This window comes from Canis lupus, chromosome 25 (assembly GCF_011100685.1).
Source record: "Canis lupus familiaris isolate Mischka breed German Shepherd chromosome 25, alternate assembly UU_Cfam_GSD_1.0, whole genome shotgun sequence".
NCBI lineage: Eukaryota > Metazoa > Chordata > Mammalia > Carnivora > Canidae > Canis > Canis lupus.
Genome location: NC_049246.1, coordinates 32,531,202 through 32,553,045, shown reverse-complemented (window position 1 = coordinate 32,553,045; position 21,844 = coordinate 32,531,202).

Genomic DNA, 21,844 nt, shown 5'->3' with positions numbered 1-21,844 from the left:
AGGAACTCCATAGGGATGACTAGGGTGCCCTGAGGAATATTCCCAACTAAAGGTCCACCTTAGCCAAATAAGAATCCAAGGACATATATCTCTTCCAGGAAGGAGAGAATGAGTGATAATAGCTTCCAAAGAGAGTTTTCTTATGCTATTTAGAGCATCTTCTTCAAGCAGTCTGGTCTTATTCCCTCTAGAGGTGCATATGAGCATGAAGCTACCTTTTAGTTGGTGCTCTGGGAACGAGAGCAAGAACCTCGAGAGCTGCCATAGAAAGGCAAGTGAGGACATTCACTTATTTGTGTGATGACATGTATTCGAGAGTTCTTCCACTGACTCATTCAGCAACCCTCCTTTATTGGCTTCTTATACTAGAGACACTCCCGTGAGGATACAAAAGAGCTTGAGATATGGCCCCCCTCTTCTCTGAGCCTCTAGAGCTGACCCAGCTGAGAGGCCACGGAGGACACCCCAGTGGAAAGTTTGCCTGGGATGGCTTTTTCGAAGAAAAGCATAATTGATATCCAACATCGCTTTAGTTTCAGGTGTACAATGTAATTATTTGATATTTGCACATATTATAAGATGGTCAGCACAATAACTCTAGTTAACATTTGACACCACAGATAGTTACAAAAGTTTTCTTCCGGGATGCCTGGGTGGCTCAGTGGTTGAGTGTGTCTGCCTTTGGCTCAGGGCGTGATCCCGGAGACCCGGGATCAAATCCCACATCAGGCTCCTTGCATGGAGCCTGCTTCTCCTCCCTCTGCCTGTGTCTCTGCCTCTCTTTCTGGGGTCTCTCATAAATAAATAAATAAAATCTTCAAAAAAAAAGTTTTCTTCCCTGTGATAAGAATTTTCACGGTGTATTCTCTTCGCACCTTTCCAGTGTATAATACAGTATTATTAACTATACATACTGTGCATTACATTCCTTTTATTTATTTATTTTATAACTGAAAGTCTATACTTTTTTTATTCCATCATTCATTTTGCTTGCCCTCCCCTCTCAGCCCCTGACAACCACCAATATCTATGAGCTTGGGTTTTGTCTCCATTTTTTGTAAGATACCATATATAAGTGAGATCATAAGGCGTTTGTCTTTCTCTGTCTGACTTTAGCATAATGCCCTCAAGATCCATCCATGTTGTCACAGATGGTAAGATTATCCTTTTTTTAATGGCTTAATAATAGTCTGGAATCTGAACAGTAAGGCGATTTGTTCTTTTCTTTCCGTTTCTTAAAATACCTGCATTATCAAAAACTTGGAGACAGAATAGCATAATGAAAGGTTAAACGTCACCTCCACCTAGAGGGAATACCTCTTTGGTGTAAATCCTTTTATTTCCGTGTGTGTCTGCACATGTATCATATCCTACCTGCTGGCTTAAGTCTTAAAGCCAAGACAGATCAAGCGACACCTGCTTTCCTTCTTGCTGAGGAAGATGGAGCCCTGCCCTAGGGGCTGGGAGGCTAGAAGGTTGGGGGCAGTCTGCTGTGTTACTTGAAGTCAACCATTTAACCCTGTTGGCCTCACCTCCCTCCTCCCTACGTTTCCAGAAGGTGGACTCTCTCTAAGGTTTCTGCCGGCCCTCTGGGTTTTCCACCCCCAGACTCCAGGTTGGTCCATTTAAAAGTCCCACTGTCCAGGTAAAATGGGAGTTATAACTCAATATCCATACATGACAAACTTAAAACACACAGGCAACCAGGTATAAAAAGACGACTGGGACTCTGCTTTCTTAAACCATTTCTCTCAGATTTAAGAATCCTTTGTAAATAGCAATCTGGGGAAAGTGCCATTTGATACAGAAATGAACTACTTTAGTGTAGAGATGAGTTAACTTCTAGGGCAGGGCTCCTCTGAATTGGATTCTGAACAAAAGCCACTGCCTCAGAGCAAGCTCTCCCCTCCTTCTCCCTGACAACGCCCTGCTGCAGTGTTTGCTGCAGGCCATTAGCATTCAGTATCAGATCATCTGCAGACTGGGTCCCACACCCAGCAGGGGCCACTTTGAAATTCCAATTTGTTAAGAGGAATTGACTTTGGCTTAAAGAAGATGATGGATCACGGAGCTATTAGCTAATAGCACGTATCACCCACTGTCTTGTTCTTGGCAGATAATAAGTAATGAAAACTTACTGTTCATGGACATATTCCTGTTTGCCCTTTGAATCAAACTCTGTGGGTATGAGGATGGATGAAAGGGTATAAGTTCACAAGACATGGGAGTGTATTCTAGGTCTTTTGCTTTGGATTCCTAGAAGCTTAAGCTCCATGATCAATAAACTCCCTTTAATTTTCAGTACTTAGAGAACAGAACTGATAAAAGAGCTTCTGATGTTAATAAGCCTGGATCTAAACAGCATGAAGTCAAGTGAAAATGGGTAACACTACTAGTATCAGTGAATCAGTCTAAAAAATGCAGTCTCCTGAATTTCTTGGGAACATTGAACATTCAGATATGGCTGCCTATGGTTTATTCATCTGCTCCAGTGATGCTGCAGAAAAGCTCTTTAAAATGTTTACCACTTACAAATGCAGCCGGTTTTCCTCTGCACTCAGCTGAATCTGGAAACCCCAGCAGGGGACTCTCATCTCCAACAAATATGCCATTCTTGACACTTAATTCCACCAAAGGATGTTGGTTTTTTTCTTATGTCTAATGGGATTTACTGTCTTGTACGAGCATGGTTTTTAAGGACTAGGGCCCTTTCTTAAAATAAGCAGATGTAGATCTAATTTATTATACTGGTATTAATTTGATCATCTCACTAACATTTTTAAAGAAGATACCCAGATGCTTCTTTGAACCTTTGAATATTTATGATTTAAAGATTAATTATGTTAATTTGGGTCTACTGGTCACCTCCCCATATTTGATTAACTGTGGGCCTAAAGGAAGATTGGTTATTAGATTATTTCTTTGTAAAGGAGAAAAGGGAGGAGACAGCCTGATGGATTTGTAGGGCTCTCTAGAGAAGACGTACTGTGGCCTGAAAGCATTTGAGGCCATGAAGTTAGGGAGGCTTCTGTAAAAGCCTATCAAGTTGTCTTCTTACCTAACCAGTCACAAGCCTTTTTGTTCTGAACATGGGAAACTGCAGCCCCTAATGGGAAGAGCCAATGCCTGCCTTGCTCTGGCCAGCTTAATTTTAAACCCAGGTCACCATCTGTGCCCAAAGCCTCTGATCCAGAGATGAGTTCCTTAACTGTGGAGCTAATAGTTTTCTTTCATATTTCTGACCATCTTAAGTAAGGGTAATCCAATACTTGAAGTGATGGGGTGTCATTCTTAGGCCATCAGTATCTCCAAGCAGAATGAGACTAACAGACTTGAACAAATCAATTAACTCCATCATTCTGAAGTGCAGCATGCCCCAGCCCCAGCTTGCTAGAAGAGTTCTCCGCCTGGAAACTTTGTCTGCAGGCAGAAGTGCATCATAGGAGTCTGAGTCTCATCGTTTCATCAATGACCCTGAAGACAGTCCATAAAGAAGGTATCAGACTTCCATGATGCCCAGTGTCTTGCAGCAATAAGCTCACAACCATCCTGTTGCCTATGTCTTGACAGCCCACTTCTGGATGGCAGTTGAAGGTCTGCTGAATGCCCAGACCCATGAAAAGTATATACACAGGAGGCAACTGCAGAAATTCCTAGCAGCTTTCAGATAATACGGTAACTGGGCATTGCCTAAAGCCTTGAGTTATGGGGGAGTGTCTTGGCAATAGAGGTCTTTCTGGAGCAGAGAGTCTTGATAGGCCTAAGAGATGGAAGTAGAGTAGCACAGGGCTGGGGCAGTGGTGAGGGGCCAGAAGCTTAGAGTCCCAGTTGGCTGGGCTTTCCAGTAACCAGTGAATCAAAGACTAATGGCATAACCAAGGACTAGAACCTGTATTTTTTTTAACAGACCTTTTTTTTTTTTTAGAGAAGTTGTAGGTTCACAGCACAATTGAGACAATACAGAGATTTTTCATATACCACCTGTCCCCACAATGCATCCCTCATCAAAGTGGCATAAACCCACACTGACACATCATAATCACCCAAAGTCCATAGTTTACATCAGGGTTCACTCTTTGTGTATACACTCTATGGCTTTCTACGGATGTATAATGACATGTATCCGCCATTGTAGTGTGGTCCAGAATATTTTCACTGGGCTAAAAATCCTCTGTGTTCTGCCTATTAGCTCCTCCCTTCCCCCCACCCCTGGCAACCATTAATCTTTTTACTATTTCCATAGTCTTGCTTTTCCCAGAATGTCACATAATTGGAATCATCTAGTACATAACCTTTTCAGATGGGGTTCTTTTACTTAGTAATATGCATTCAGCTTCCTCTATACCTTTCATGGCTTGATCCCTCATTTCTTTTTAGCCCTGAATAATATTCCGTTGTCTGGATGTACCAGATTATTTATCCATTCACCTACTGAGGACATCTTGGTTGCTTCTGTTTTGGCAGTTATGAATATTGCTGCTATAAACATTCACGTGCAGGTTTTTGTGTGAACATAAGCTTTCAACTCCTTTGAGAACTCACATTTTTTTGACTTCCAACTGAGTTCTTTTTTCATCATGACTAGGATTTCTTCCCAATGGAATCCTGTGACTTATAATTTCTCTCCCTTCTGGGTCCATGACATCCTTAGGATCAATAGATGGCAAGGGTTAGAAGAAAGTTTTTTTTCTTACAGTTTTATACCTTATTTGAAAATGTTTTGCAGTTTTACACCTTCATTTGACAAAATTTTTTAGAAGAGAGCTTCAGATAACCCACTCTAGATCCTTTATTTTACAGAGATAAAAACCAGCCCAGAGAGATTATAAAGTTTGCCAAAGGGAACAGAGCTGGAAGCTGGGGTCTGACTCCAGTACCTGCACAGCTTCCCATGCAGTGCTGCCTCCCATCTCTGTGAAAGGAGTTAGAGTCATCTTGCCCAGGTGGTTTAAAACAATCTAAATTATGCCAGGTAAATTTAAGTTCACCTGCATGGGATGGTGTGAACTGATCCTGTACGAAGGTAGGAGGAAAAACCAAGTATAGAGGATCTTACTGGATAGAGGTAATTTTTGTTGCTGCCTTTTTCCTGAATGCTATTGTGGTCTCTCATTTTATTCTTATGAATGTAGAACAAAGGCTTTTGTTCTGAGTTATGAATGAGGAAAGTTCCCCCTCAGAGCCAGGGCCCATATCTTCTGTCCTCTGGTGTAATGGTCAACACCAGCTCCCTCCTGAGGGTGGAAGTGAGGGTCCTGCTTCCTGTATTCTCTAAACTGAACATTGGCTGAAAGAGGACAATTTTCCATGGAGAAATCACAGCTTTGAAAGTCCTCTACTGGCCGACTGAATAAACATGTTGTGGATGCTGGTATCCAGGAAGCTATCTCATGATATTGAAATTATTTGTTTATGGGTCTTCTCTTAATTAGACCACACGGTCCACAAAGACAAAGGTACAATCAATAAATATCAATAAATATATGCTAAAAGACATGTATGCATATTCCAGAAACTACTCTTTTTGAAAAGTGCTGACTGCTGGAGAATTAGAATAAAAATGTGATTCTTTCATAACTTCGCGCCTGCCAGCTTTGGGTCTTCCACATGGCTTATTACAGCTATGTCATCTGAAATGTCCAACCGATTTAATAAATGGTTTGGCTGTACTTGCTCCTGAGGCTTTTCATCACAGGAAGCAATTTTAGAGATCATATGATAAACAGGAGGGAAGTCACTAAAAGCACCAGTAGTTTCTTTGAAGAAAAAGATTTAGTGCGGGTACTTAGTAAAAGTAATATTATTATCCTGTCTCAGTGCTGTCAGGTTGTGGAAATAAAAAAGTACTGGAGATTGTAAGGTCACTGAAATGCGACTCCTATCCCCTCCAATAAAGGAATCTTAATTAGAGTGGATGGGAAGTGATGGAGGTGGAGAGAGTCCACCTATGAGAGGGTAATAAAGCAAAAGGGGTGATCAGAGAAGAAGGAAAGGAAGACACAATGAGCTCTAATGATTCCTTGAATGAGTCAGCTGTTTGCTTGAACATTCATTGATGCTGTTGCAATGTAATCCTGTATCTCCAATACCCCTGATTTTCCATACAACTGAGCTCAGTACAGATGCACTATTAGGTGGTGTGTGTGTGTGTATGCACATGTGCGTACGGAGGTATCAGGAGAATCCTAATAGCAAATCAATGAGCTTTATGTATGAAAATTTCAATCCTCAGAAATGACTCATTTCTTCCAAAAGAACCTTCTCTTTATGACTGATAGGTAGTCAATTTCTGTCAGCTAATGCATGCATTTCCCTTCGGTCTGAGAAGACAAAGAGGTTCTCTCTGAAGAAGGACATAACAATAGCTCTTTCATGATTATATGCAGAGAGAAGACAGAAATAGGATTCCAGCCTTTTAAAAGGTGGTAGAGGGAAAAATATAATCATAGAGTATTGAATTAGGCATCATACTCTGCTGTTAGTGGACTGTGTGACCTTGACACTGTATGATCTCTAATATCCCTTCTAGATATATTGGCTTAGAGCTGTAATGCATTTCCTCTCACAAACTCTGATTTTCAATTTTTTCATAGAATTTCCTCTACTATAGTCTGCTATACCATTCATTCATCATTTGTTCTTTGATCCAACAAAGATTTATTGACCCCAATTATATGCCAGGCCCTGTAAGATCACAGTATTGTAACCTCCCTGCAGGCAGGTTCATCTTCATATTTTCTATTGCCCAATCCACCGTCGTTGGGTCTCAGCAATTATTTGTTGAATTGAGTTGAATGATGTCCCTCAGTCAAAACCAAAGGTCAGGCATGTCATTTTGGTTTTGATGATATTTTGCTGCGTTAGAAATTGCCCAATCCTTGAAGCCAGAGAGACTGTTCTAATCTCATCCTATGAAATAGCAGTGACTACTTAGAGACCTTGGGCAAGTTTCTTAACCCAAGGTGCCTCAGTTTCTTCCACTATAAAATGGGAATGATCACTCCTATCTCATAGGGTGGTTGTTAGGATTAAATAAGAATGTCCATCTCAGGGGATCCCTGGGTGGCTCAGCGGTTTGGCGCCTGCCTTAGGCCCAGGGTGTGATCCTGGAGTCTCGGGATCGGGTCCCATATCAGGCTCTCTGCATGGAGCCTGCTTCTCCCTCAGCTTGTGTCTCTACCTCTGTGTGTGTGTGTGTGTGTGTGTGTGTGTCTCATGAATAAATAAATCTTTTAAAAAAATGTCCACGTCAAAGAGCCCTCAAAGTGTCTGAAGCCATTAGTAATGGTGGTGATTATTTTTATTAAATTCATCTAAGTTTCTGGGCTCTGTGTTATGATTGCCTCATTGACCCTGCAACTTTCTCTGAATTAATACTGCTATGACACTCTGAAGGGTTAGTCTAATTCTTAGAATCTCAATCAATGGGAAAATGTATCTCAGAAGTTTCACTGGTAAGCTAACATGGAAATGCATCATGGCACTTGGAAGTGTGTTAGTGGGAGAGCCAGATGGCTGTACCAAATCCCAGGTCTGCCACTACTAGCAAGTTACTTAATAGCAAATTACTTACACCACTGAGTATGGTCCTTAAGCCTCCCTGAAACCCAGTTTTGTTGTCTGTAAATACTAAGGGGAAAAAAAAAACAACTTCTGGCACGTGTTATTCACTTTTCATTCAACACATATTTATTCAGGTCTTTCTGAGTGGCAGGCATTTGGAATGTAGAAAGATGGAGATGGCTCCTGTCCCTTTGGGGTTTCACCTAGGAATATTGTAAGGACCAAATCAATCCAGACATTATATGGTTAACACCTGGCAGAAAAAATCTGTGTCTGATAAATATCTGCTGAGTGCAATCTGCTGAATGAAGGGGTCTTTCTGGTCAACCCATCTCCCATTATCCCCTGCCACTTGGATAGGAAGATGAACAGAGCATGCCTCACATTGTGCCTCAGAAAGAATAGACAGAACAGGATAAAGACTCCCTCTGCTTTCTGTCTATTCTCCTTAGTCTCTTTGATTTCAAGTCACTTGTTATTCTCCTTAGTCTCTTTGATTTCAAGTCACTCAGGTTATCTCACAATTTACATGATAGAGAAGTTCCATGGAAACCCAGGAAAGCCATATGGCTTAGTTATATAAGGTCAGGAATTGCAGCAAATCGGAGATGCAGAAGAAACAGAAGCTACAGAGCTTGGCCTTGAGTCTTCCCTCCCATGTGGGGCCAGTGGAACCAGCGCCTTTCGGGAAAGAGGAAAATGCACCATTAGAGAGCTGAGAACACCAGAACATTGACCTGGGTAGGGGTGGGGAGAGGCATATGGTATGGGGTACAGTGTTGGGTACCTTGTGGGCTTTTTTAAACATAATGATCATGTTAGTTAGTAGTAGATAGAAGCCCTTGGTAATTTCCAACTTCATAATGATAGTCAAGATAACAAATGAAAGGGAACTCTAGGTAGAGTGCAGGTGTCGCCTAGACCTCAGAGCCTCTGTCCCTGTCACCTGAGATTTACTTGTTCTTCAGGGCTTTCTCACTAATTGCCAGTCTTGGAAGATTGGTGCAAAACTCATGCATTCCTTATCAACTTAACATACTTATGAGAGATTCAATAAATATTTATTGGTTCAATCAATTAAACTTCGGGGGTAAAGAAGTTCTTTATGTGAGTCCAAACATCTCTGGCAATTCCGGTCTTTACTGACATCAGGGAGCACGGAAGCTCAGTGCTTTCAGATTCAACTGACCATATTCATCACCTTCATTTGACACAAAATCCTATATCTCTGAAGGGAGAGAACATTTCAATTGCTCTGCCAGCATCAATCTTTCTAGTACTAGTGCTCTGAGCCTGAAATAGGAACTAGTGGTAGCACATTTAAATTCACAAGAAATAAGACTTGAAAGTCATTTGTATTTCATATCATAGGAGTAAATTCAAACCCTATTGTGGTCCACATTTGGAAGCTTTAAGTGGCAAATAATTATTTGTGTTCACATTTTTTTTCCTGATGAAAAAAAAACTGGTCAAGATACAGTCATAATATTCTACAGTTTTATATCACTTTTCTTCCGCACAGCTTCTTACAGCATCTCATTTCCTCTCATGGGATTTTTTTTTATTAGAAACATATTTCTAGAGTGGCATGTCAGTGCACTTTTAAATTTCTTTAAAATGTTTAAACTACTTTCCTTATGATGCTATTATCCAAACACATTTTAGATTGATGTCTTCTCTGTCCTTGTTTGTCTTTGAATACCCATTTTCCATGGGTTACCCCAACAGAGCCTCCAATTCTTTCTCAAATATTTCTTTTTTTTTTTAGATTTATTTATTTATGATAGACATAGAGAGAGAGAGAGAGAGGCAGAGACACAGGAGGAGGGAGAAGCAGGCTCCATGCCGGGAGCTCGACGTGGGACTTGATCCAGGGACTCCAGGATTGTGCCCTGGGCCAAAGGCAGACGCTAAACCCCTGAGCCACCCAGGGATCCCTCAAATATTTCTTTTTGGGTCATCTTTTCATGGATGTTCCAAAGCAAAAGGCCCTTTTCCCATCCATCTCCCAAGTCATTTGCATTTAATTAAAAATATCTTTTCAACCTACTTTCTTTCCTCGACTCTTACAGTGGACATATTTGTCTCTCTTAGCTTAATATGGACATTGAGTTCCTGATGCCCTCTCTTGATCCTCAAAATGATTATATACTTTTTTTAATGAGTCCCGGCCTCACTTACGACAGAATCTTCTAATAGAGAAGCCAACGCCTGTATAACAGGAAATGCTGAGTCAGAAGTTAGAAACCCAGAGTACCATCTCCCATCTGCCATTCGTAAGCTGTGAGAACTTTCACAAGTAACACTACCTCTCTGAACCTGAATTTCTTCACCTGTAAAAAAGGGATAAAGATTCACCCTTGTAGGTGGTTAAATTTAAAAAGATTATTCTGTAAAAGTAACTGATGTCATTCTGGGACACAGTAGGTGCTCAGAAAGTGGATTGACATTGAACATAGCACAGTAGTATTTTAGGACTCACGTATCTCATGTCTAGACGGCCGCAATAATTTCTTAACTAATTGGGGTTCTTTCCCTCCTTAAATCGCTCCTGTGCTGTAGTGCCAGACTAATTGTCTAAAAGCATCATTTTTATTATGTCACCCTCTTGGCTTAAGGACATATATCAGTAAAGAATCAAAATCCTCCTTCTGCCAGTAGATCTTCTGTGACTTAGAGACAACACAGAGTCTTGCTGCCCCACTCAACCAGTCTTTTCCACTCCTCCCCCATCCGTCCTTCCCCTGTCCCCCCTTCATCCCCATGGCTGGATTCCAATCCTTACCTCTCCTCTCCGACTATCCCTCAGAGTCTTCACAACTAGTTCTATCCAAGCTTTGTCTCTTTACACACTTACCCCCCAGGAGCCTCACGTACACATATACTGTACTCATATTTTTGATAGCATATATTTTATATATTTATGTGTATTTAATTCATTAATAAAAATAAATTAACGTGGCATGTATAGCCCTTTCTTTGTCTCACATGTGGAAATTTAACTCATATGTGGAAATCACACCCCCAACAAGGTGATGAGCTCCCTGAAAGCAAGAGCCATGCCACTTTCTGGCATAGGTCTGGTGGGAAGTTGGCTCTCAGTACACATTTCTAAAATGTATGTGCTGTCTGTAATTTACAATTCTTTTTGTGAATCAAATTTCTTCTTTTATTCAACACTTACAACATTTTTGTGCCTCTGCAACATATACTCCCTGTCTTCTGAGTGTCCACAGGCTGAGAGAGGCAGATAATTATATTAAATAGAGGTATGCTAGCGCTAAGTGTGGGATGGTACAGGTAACCACCGCCTCTACTAACGCTCGCATTCGCTGAGTGCCTACTATGTGCCCTGCACTAAAGCTTCGGTCACAGAAACTTGAGCATAAATTATTTAACTTCATCCTCAAAAACCTGTAAACTGAACTGGCATGACCCTCATTCTCTGCATACTCTGAGCAATGAAGGGGACTGTCCAAGGTCATGGAGCTAGTAACTGGAATCCCAAGAGATTTTTACCAGTAGTGCAGAGGTTATCTGTGTCCCCAGGTGCCCTTGTGCCCTTTCTTGTGCCCCAGTCACTCCACCTGCTGAATGTGGGATGGCTCTGGCTTATCCTCCCAAAAAAGGCTTTTTGATGCTAACAGCGGGGGGTCTGTGCCCCCACCCCCAGCCCCAGTCACAGGCTGGGTTTCACCCTTGGAGAGCGAGTGCTGCCTCTTTTCTCTGCTGATGCTCCTCCTGCAGGAAACTATAGTGACTACAGCCTTTCTCCGTCCCCACAAGTGCTTTTCTGGGTTCCCACGCTGCCACCTTCCCCCACTCCCCCATACTGCTCTCCTACATAGAGTGTTTGAAATTGCTGCAGCCCATCCAGACCCCCACCTCAACCCGGGACTGAAAGTGCCTCTGTAACTCCCTTGGCTGCCGCAGCAACCCCACCCCACTTCTGGGAAGAAGATTCTATGCCGAGTGACTGCTTCCAGCCTCTTTATGGCCCAGACTGGGGTAAGGAAGGAAGAAGACTGGTGTGTATTGAATTCTTTTGGGGTGTCTGGTACAGAGCTAGAACCTCCACCCATGTTTCATTCGCTCCTTAGAGTTAACCTACAAGGAATATTATTATCCCTGTTTTTTGAATGTGAGGGAGCTAGGGTGCAGAGAAGTTGGGGACTGGCTCAGGTTCCACAGCAGGGTGGGGATTTGCAAGCCCAGGACTCCTGCCCCACCTCACAGCCTCTTACTGGAGCACACTGGGGTTGGATGTGGAGCCAGACCTGATCCAGCAGCATGATGCCACGGGTGAAGGATGCCACAGCCTCCCTCACCTCTCAATTTTTTTTAAGATTTTATTTATTTGTTCACAAGAGACACACAGAGAGAGACAGAGACATAGGCAGAAGGACATGCAGGCTCCCTTCAGTAAGCCTGATGTGGGACTGGATCCCAGGACTCTGGGACCACGCCCAGAGCCAAAGGCAGATGTTCAACCACTGAGCCACCCAGGGGTCCCACCTCTCACTTTAGTAAGCCCCTCCTCTCATCTCTCTTCATCAGCTCATATATACTGGGAGCTCCCCACCAGCCAGCCAGGGACCATGCAAAGCACTCTGTGCCTATGATCTCATTTTGCTCTCTAAACAGTGTGATAAGCATGAGCCAGAGTAGCAGCCTCATTTCACAGATAAGGCAACTGAGGCATACAGGGGCTTCTTGCTTGTCAGTAAATAAAAGCAGAGCCATACACTAATTCCAGACAACTGCAGCAAATAATAAAATCAACATTTCTCTCCCAGCCCTTTAGTGATGAGAGTCCCCTGAGGTGATGTCACCCTATCTTCCCCTGAGGGAATTAGGAGCTAATTTAGCCATGCCAGGGAGGCTTTTTGGCCTTCTCTCTCTCTCTCTCTCTCCTCTCTCTCTTTTTTTTTTTTTTTTCCTAAATTCAACTTTTGTTTTTCTCCTTCTCAACCTTGAAGGCCTCCTCATTAAGTCTGGGAGGCTAGAACTCAGATGAATGCTTATCACGTTGGAAGGAATATTTAAGTATTTATCTTTGTTCACAGAGGAAAAATGAAGGTAAACGCTATGCTTGCATTGCTAATGTCCAGTCCACCAGAATACTTGGCATATAATAAATGCTCAAAAATATTACATGAATGAATGAATACATGGTAAGCATTTCCCCCCTCTAAATGAAACCGAGTTTTTATTAGATCGGTCAAGCCAGATCTAAAGCACCTAAGAAGAAAGGTAACCTTAAAATGACACCTTTCAACCTGACACAGATTGTGGCCCTGGAGACTGAGTCCCTCCTGGAGTCCCCGCTGGAAACCTGCTCTCTGTCTGATGGTGCCAGACTCTTCTAGGTGTGGCCAAAGCTGAGCTGGGCTGGAGGGAATACAGCGCTGTGCCTTTAACAGGGCGTGCCCGTGGCTTGCTGCAGTCTCCACCGCAGTGAGCCCAGAAAGTAGCACCCTGCCCCCCCAGGCTGGGTCCAGCATCCCGGCTGAGCCCAGTGCTGAGAGGGGACACCTCTTACGGCCAGCAACTAGCAGGGCCACCGTGAGCCAGCCGCTTTGCTCTGGTTATGCCAGGAACTCCTCATCCACAGATTAACACATGGGTGAGGGATGGCACATTCCCCGCTTTCCTTGAACAAGGCTCCAGACATTGAACCATTAATTACAGGCAGAGTGCTAATGGGGAACAAGTCATTTCTAAAGCTGAGGTCAGAGCTACTTTCAGATACACAGATCATGGTGCCTTGACTGAATTTTCAAGCCTAAGCCCTGAATGCATATGGGATGCTTTATTGATTTTTTTTTTCACACTTTGGGAAGATTTTTCTTCTATGTGGCTGTTGGTGAGGGTTTGCTGAACCTTTTTATAGCAAAAACTTCACTCGTTTAAAGAATATGACTCTTCAAGTTTGTAAGACACAGAGCCTTCTAGAAACAGGTTCTTATTCGCAACGTCACTGCCGCGCTAGCTATGATTCCAGCACAACCTCTGTGCCCTTGGAGGATTTGCCTGTATCCTCATTTGATTGGTCTTGCTCACGTTCTTTTTATAAGATCTCCCCCCTTTTCAAGAGCCTGCTGTTACATAAAGATATATAGAACGCAGCACCAATTAAGTGCCTTTCCTCCCCTCTGTAAACTTCCCACACCTCCTAGCTCTAAGATGACAAGCCCAATTAAGCAATTTAAAATAGGTCTCTACAATAGCCCCATGTAGGCTGCTATATATTACTTTACTGCATATTACACCCTGAGAGAAACGGCCAAAAAAGGAAACGATGATATTAATATGTCCCTGTTCCCATTGGCTCATAAGTTAGCTGGTCGAGCGATCATCATAGAAGAGCTAAATGTTCCAGCCCATTTCGGGATGCTCTGACATATATTTCCCTCCTACTTATCCCTCTGTGACAGAAGCAGAACATTAGGCAGAAAGGGGAAAGGGGAGGGTCCCACAGACTTGTGCTTTACTGGAGCATTTGTCTTCCAAGAATTCATCCCACAAGTGGCTAATTAGAGTGCCCTTGAAATAAGAGGCAAAAGAACAAGGGGCTTGCGATGTTTGCACATATGTACATACAATATTTGCACAAACATTGTCGATGCTTCCTTTCCTACTTAGATTTACTATTTGGAGGCTCCTGCCACCTTATGGTCAAATCGCATCACGGCAAAGCACAAAGCAGGGAGTGGGCTGTTGTAGAACCTGGTGGGCTCCTCTCTTGGATCAAAACTATTGCTAGAGATGTTGATTGATACCTTCCTCCACTTGGGTTCACATGTCAGAATAGTATAAGGGTACATATGTTTGAGGATGTTTTTCCAAGTCTGTTGAGCAAAACTACTGATTCCTTCAGTACTTTATTTAAAAAAAAATAGAAAGGCTGCTCAGATCATAAGGAAAATTAGATTCAGGTTTTGTCTTTGCCACGAACCAGATGGTGAGAGGTTTAAACGCTCTCAGTTGATGTACTTAATAGAAAGATTGAACAAATCAAGATAATGTCTACTCTTTTTCTATACTGGGTTGGAAAGAATATATTGGGAAGCTCACATAGACTCCTGTGTATTCACTTGCTGCATATTACACCAAGAAGAGGAGCAAAGATACCAAGATCAGAGAGGATACAGTGATATCGCAGACATACAAGTTGAATAGTTTACCAAGGTCACGCTCTGTTTTAACTTGGAGATCATTATACCATCATATATCTGATTATCTATAACTTCACAGGATCAATAATGATTATTATAACATTTCATAAAAACTATATTCATACTAAATATAATCAAATTCTGGCAGTAAAAGTAATAAATGTCAAAAGTAAAAGTTGTCTAGTTTATTGCCTATTGTCTTTGGAACCAAGATTGATTTGATTGTGTTTGGTTTTTGTTTTTGTTTTTGTTTTTGTTTTTATGTTTCCTGAATCAGGAATTCGGTCTGGTGCGAATAACCTTATTTTCTATACCTTCTCTCTCAAATTACCATGGATTTTCAATCAGAAAAGGACAATTATCATATGATTTCACTCATATGTGAAATTTAAGAAAAAAAAGAGAATCATAGGGGAAGGGAGGGTTGAATAAAATCAGACGAAAGCAGAGAAGTAGATAAACCACAAGAGTCTCCTAACTCTAGGAAACAAACTGAGGGCTGCTGGTGGGGTGGGGGTAGAGGGGATAGGGTAACTGGGTGACAGGCATTAAAGAGGGCACGTGATGGAATGAGCACTGGGAGTTCTATGCAACTGATCAATCACTGACCCCTACCTCTGAAACTAGTAATATGTTAATAAATTTAATTTAATTTTAAAAATTACCCTGGATTTATGGTGTGGTTGTAAACTGGTAGGTAGGAAAGGAACCAATATCTGAGTGCCTTCTATATATTGGACACTGTTTTGAGGTACATCTTCTCCTTTCACATCCCAAAACTTTGATAAGAGAGAGACTGTGTCCTTAGAGTTACAGAGAGCAGATGGAGATTCAAAGTGGTTAGGTGATTCAATCAGTTAAACAGCTAGTGAGTGAAAGAGCTGGGATTAGAACTACAGACTAGGTGGCAGGTGGGGAAAGGTGTAATTATGGGATTTTTAGCTGTTGTACAATGGTTAGACTCAATATATGGTACTCCTTTGATATGAGTAGTTAAAAAGCACCTGCCACATAAATGCCCAAAAGTGCAACTCACAAAAAAACCGAGATGGTGGGGGATGGGTGGCAAAAAGAAAAAGCACTCACCTCTCCACAGTATATCTATGAATAAGAATTTCACATGCTGATCAGATGTGCTTCAGGAAGGGGGATGGGGCTACCATAGATTAGCTAATATCTCCTCTGAACCTGGTCAGAGTTAACCCCATCCCTGACTTGGGACAACAAACCCTTTAGAAGTAAGTTGGAAGGGGATTTGAATTTCACCAACCCTTGAGACACTATGACATCCAGGACTGTCACAGCAGGTGGGAACGATTTGTTTTGAATATTCCAGAACATCTCAGGAGTTAAGTGTGGTTGGTCGACAGCAACCAGAGCTGCCCAGCTACTGCCTCTCCCCACTGGCCTTCAGATGTCATATTCCCAAATATCACTTACTTCCTCTGATCAAAACAGACACCTCAGCCCATGGAAGGACCACAAACCTGAACTCAGGAATGCAAAACTACCCAGAAAGGGAGGCATTCACTCCATGTGGTGCCCTTGGCATTCACTGAGGCCCATCTGGGGAGAAAGGAAAGGCTTCTGCATCCACCATCCTTTGAGGTTCATTTTAAAATGCAGCTCAGGTAAATAAGAATTGAAATTTATTTGTCGCCAGACAGGATCACACTGTTGTAGGGCATAAACTAGGTTATCCGAAGGTTGTGATGGATAAGGAAATGTACTCCCTTGCTGACAGGAGAGAAAGCTGCTACCAATTCTGCAGTGATTACAGACAGCTAGAGCTTGTTTTTTTTTCCTGAACCTAGAGGAGGAGCTGGGCAGAAGTGGGAGGCCACCCTGCAAACTCAAGAATCCTTGGCCATTACCAGAGTCATGTTCTCATCCCTTCCTCTCCTTGTTTCCTCCTGCAAGGAGAGTGGTCACCAGTTTCAGCTGCTACCTCTGAGTAACTGAGGCAGGGGAGAACTGTCCATCTTGCTCAGCCAGGGAGGCCACTACTCAAGCTGTACAGCGGTAGGGGGCTAAAATTGAGTCAAGCAGCTCAGGGTTCCAGTGGAGAAAGAGGAAAGCAGTGATCCCCATTAGATGTTGCTCTCTCTGGTAGTAGCCCCCATTGTGTTTGGGTTTCAGCCTGATAGATGGAAGGATCTGACTTCAATATAATGAAGACCTAGATTCAGAAGGAAGGCAGAATGGAATCCCCCCACAACATGTACACATATGCCTAGGGATGGAAAGAAAGCACTCCCCAAGAGACTAGCTCTCCTTGAACCCATACTAAATTACACACTTAAATGATAATCTAGTTCTAACCTGTTTTAGTTCTCTCTCTCTCTCTCTGCCTCTCTCTTTCTCTCTCTCTCTCAGCAGTCTGGTGAAGCCTATGAAAACCCATCTCATAATAACATTTTCAATCTCATAAAATAATAGGAAGGCAATGATATTAAAAATCAATCCTAAGTTTCTTTAGTTTAAAATATAATTGTGGTCTAATTATTTCATGAATAAATTCTGTCTTCCTCATAAGATTAGAAGTCACTTTAGGTCAGCACCTGCCCTTTTTTATTTTCCTAAAACTCCTCTCTTTCCAGAACTCCAGAACTCTTCTCTAAATGTGTAGTATAGCACTTAGCACAATTTAGGAGTTCATCAAAGGCATGTTTCTCTTTCATGGGTTATAAACTCATAGAAAAATGTAACTTAAAATACATAACATTTTCATTAGTCATTACATGTCTTCTGCCAATGGGAAAACTAAAATTTCACCCCTAAATTAAATGAGTGAATATGAATAAAAACATCAATATGGTTTTATTATTGAGAGAATTACACTAAGTAATGAGGTTACTTCTGGTTGCATATTAAGATTTTTCAGCCAGTGCTCTCTGAGCTTGTTGACTTTGTGTCAAATGAGCAAAAGTTATTCTGTGCTCAGAGTTAGAAGAGGTCACATGCTGGAAGGGTGGGGGGCTCATTCATAGATTCACTGCTTACCCCTCACTCTGGCAGATGACACAGTACAGAGGTTGCTGACAAGTTCTTAGAGACAAATTGCTCTTTGTAAGACATTCAGAATGTACTGATTTGGGCAGGCCAATTGTGAGAGAAGCATCTTCTGCTGAGGGGCTTACCTGGTAAGTAACCTTAGCAATTATTCACTAGCTCAGAAAGCATTCAAATTTTATTGATCTTGGAAATAGCTAGCTCCTAGGTGACAAGCTTTGTTCTAGGCATTGTGTGTTGTCATCTGTAATCCTCATCTAAAAAGCCTGTGCGGTGGTATCTCATTGTGGTTTTGATTTGTATTTCCCTGATGGCAAGTGATGCAGAGCATTTTCTCATGTGCGTGTTGGCCATGTCTATGTCTTCCTCTGTGAGATTTCTGTTCATGTCTTTTGCCCATTTCATGACTGGATTGTTTGTTTCTATGGTGTTGAGTTTACAAGTTCTTTATAGATCTTGGAAACTAGCCCTTTATCTGATACGTCATTTGCAAATATCTTCTCCCATTCTGTGGGTTGTCTTTTAGTTTTGTTGACTGTATCCTTTGCTTGCAAAAGCTTCTTATCTGGATGAAGTCACAATAGTTCATTTTTGCTTTTGTTTCTTTTGCCTTCGTGGATATATCTTGTAAGAAGTTACTGTGGCCGAGTTCAAAAAGGGTGTTGCCTGTGTTCTCCTCTAGGATTTTGATGGAATCTTGTCTCAGATTTAGATCTTTCATCCATTTTGAGTTTATCTTTGTGTATGGTGAAAGAGAGTGGTCTAGTTTCATTCTTCTGCATCTGGATGTCCAATTTTCCCAGCACCATTTATTGAAGAGACTGTCTTTCTTCCAGTGGATAGTCTTTCCTCCTTTGTCGAATATTAGTTGACCATAAAGTTGAGGGTCCACTTCTGGATTCTCTATTCTGTTCCATTGATCTATGTGTCTGTTTTTGTGCGAGTACCACACTGTCTTGACAGCTTTGTAGTACAACCTGTGTGGAGGTTCCTCAAAGAGTTAAAAATAGACCTGCCCTACGACCAAGCAATTGCACTGTTGGGGATTTACCCCAAAGATACAGATGCAATGAAATGCCGGGACACCTGCACCCCGATGTTTATAGCAGCAATGTCCACAGTAGCCAAACTGTGGAAGGAGCCTCGGTGTCCATCGAAAGATGAATGGATAAAGAAGATGTGCTTTACGTATACAATGGAATATTCCTCAGCCATTAAAAACGACAAATACCCACCATTTGCTTCAACATGGATGGAACTGGAGGGTATTATGCTGAGTGAAATGAGTCAATCAGAGAAGGACAAACATTATATGTTCTCATTCATTTGGAGAATATAAATAATAGTGAAAGGGGAATAGAAGGGAAGGGAGAAGAAATGGGATAGGAAATATCAGAAAGGGAGACAGAACATAAAGACTCCTAACTCTGGGAAATGAACTAGGGGTGGTGGAAGGGGAGGAGGGCAGGGGGTAGGGGTGAGTGGGTGACGGGCACTGAGGGGGGCACTTGACGGAATGAGCACTGGGTGTTATTCTGTATGTTGGCAAATTGAACACCAATAAAAAATAAATTTATTATAAAATAATAAAATAAAAAGCCTGCGAATAGTTACTATTATTCCTACTTCCAGGAGAAAAGGTGAGACTCAGGGGTCAGAATGATTGAATATAGATTGATGTTTCCACAGAGGAAAAAATAATTTTTTCTCCACCTTTCAGAGCTATTTGCTGACACCCCCATAAATAAAAGGCAAATTAACAAAAGAAAAACAAACATAAGTTTATTAATATGCATACCTCAGATATAGATAGACACCCAGGGAAATATGAGTAACTCAAAGAAATAGCTTGGATCTCTGACTGAAATACCATCTACAACTAAAGACAGAAGACAAAAGGTGTGGGGGGAAGCCAGTTTGGGAGTTTACAGAAAAAGCATGGTAAACAGGGTAAGGTTTGTTATGCAGACTTAAGTCCAGAGCCTTTTCCATTGACAAGATTCTCTTGTGTTTTGGTTGTCCTTCTTTTCCTGGTACAGAAAAGGAGATACCCTTGCCAATGGAGATTTTCTTATAAATTTCCCTTATAAAAGTGTAACTTCTAGTCTGTTTCTAGAGCTTCTCCTATGTCTACTGTTTCTCAAAATAATCAACTCAAAATAATCTCGAAGCCAAAGAGTCATATTTTGGGATGGCATATTTTGCTACTCATCATTTAAAACCCAGGTCTACCTAAATTTCAAAGCCTACACAGTTTTCTTGTGTCTGGCAGACAGCAAACAGCCAGGTGTGCCAGAGCAAGGGTAGAGGGGAGTAGGTGGGCACTTAAGGTGAGGGAGTTGCTGACAACTCTTCAGCCATCACAGAGCTTCCTTGTATATGATAAGTGTTCAATTAATATGTGCCCGTTAATTGGGGATTGAAGCATATTTTACTTCTATATTTAAGGGTATAAAACTGAAAGGGTAATTTGAGTCCCATTCACAGGATTGATAAAGGCTTTTGAAATGCCCGAATGAGCTTCAGATTTTTTTTTTAAAAGACTTTATTTATTTATTTATTCATGAGAGACAGAGAGAGAGAGCAAAGACATAGGCAGAGAGAAGCAGGCTCCATGCAGGGATCCCGATGTGGGACTCGATCTCGGGTCTCCAGGACCACGCCCTGGGCCAAAGGCAGGCACTAAACGGCTGAGCTATCCAGGGATATCTCTAGCTTCAGATTTTATTCTGAAGTTTATAAGAAGCCATACCAGTCATTTATAGATAATGACAATATTAAAGATTAATGTGAGTGCTACAAAGATGGAATGAGAAGGATGATATTAGAGACAGAGCACATGGTTAGGACAAGAATTTGGGCTTCAGGGGTTCTGTGAACTTTCTAATATTATACTTAAAATCTTGTGTGTATGTACACAAATTACATTTTGGGAGGGAAACAATTCATAAATTTTCATGAAATCTCAAAGGAGTCTATGGACACAATAAAGTTTAAGGACCACAACATAAAAGCCTAGATTGATGGACAGTGGCAGAAATAAAAGAAGGAGATCGACAAAAATGTTTTTTGGGTATATTAACAGGTCTTAGAGACTTGTTTACCGGCAATAAAAGAAAGAAATGAATCAAAGATAATTCAAATTCAACTGTCTAGTGGTGCTGTTTATCAGAAATGGGGAAAGAAGGAGAGACAGTCAGGAACCTGCTGAATTTGTGATGATAAAGAAATATTCAAGAGGAACCTTTCGATGTGGGGAGAAAGCACAATGAATCTCACTGAAAGTATAATTTTACAGTCATCTGTACAGAGGAGTTCATGAGGAGTCTAGAAAACAAGATGCCTTCTGGGTAGGAAGAGACCAGGAAAGTGTATGAGAGTTTTGGGATAGAAGAAATGATCGATAAGCAGATGCGTTTGAGAGATTAATGGCATTGATGACTTCAAGAAAACACCACCAAGACAGCCTTTTTTTTGAGACAAAGCTGAGTTCATTGGTAAGAAAGAACACTACTCAATCTTAGAGGGGTAGGGTCAAGTTAGAATATATATGAGATTTGGTGTTGGTTTAAGGTAGCTCTTTCAATGAAGGGCCTCATTAGAAGTAGGTAAGAATCATGATATAACACTTTAGAACTGGTGAACACCAAAAGGTGAGGGTTTTGAGGAAACTTGTACAGAAAATGCTCATTTGATGCTGTAAATTAAAAAATGCAATAGTCTAATGTTCATTTAATTGGGGTTTTTCAAGAAGCTCCTGGAATGAATAATAAAGTTACTCACAACTTTCATCTTATTAGGCAAGAGTTTCCAGAATAGTGAAGCTCATTAATGAAGATACTAGAAGAGTAAAGTCATATTAATGATGACAGCTGAATCGTACAGTCATGTTCATGCAGACAAGCTGTGTGGTGTAGATGATTTCAAGCCTCAAACATAATGACTTACTAGCAGATCTAGTTAGTAGGAGGCTGTTAGTGGTTTGTGGAGCATTAGAGTTAGAATTGCTCAAGAATTTACTCAAATTCCTAGTTTCCCTTCACAGTCCCCCTTTCCCGAGTTCCTCCCGGACATGGTCCAGCCTAGTGCTA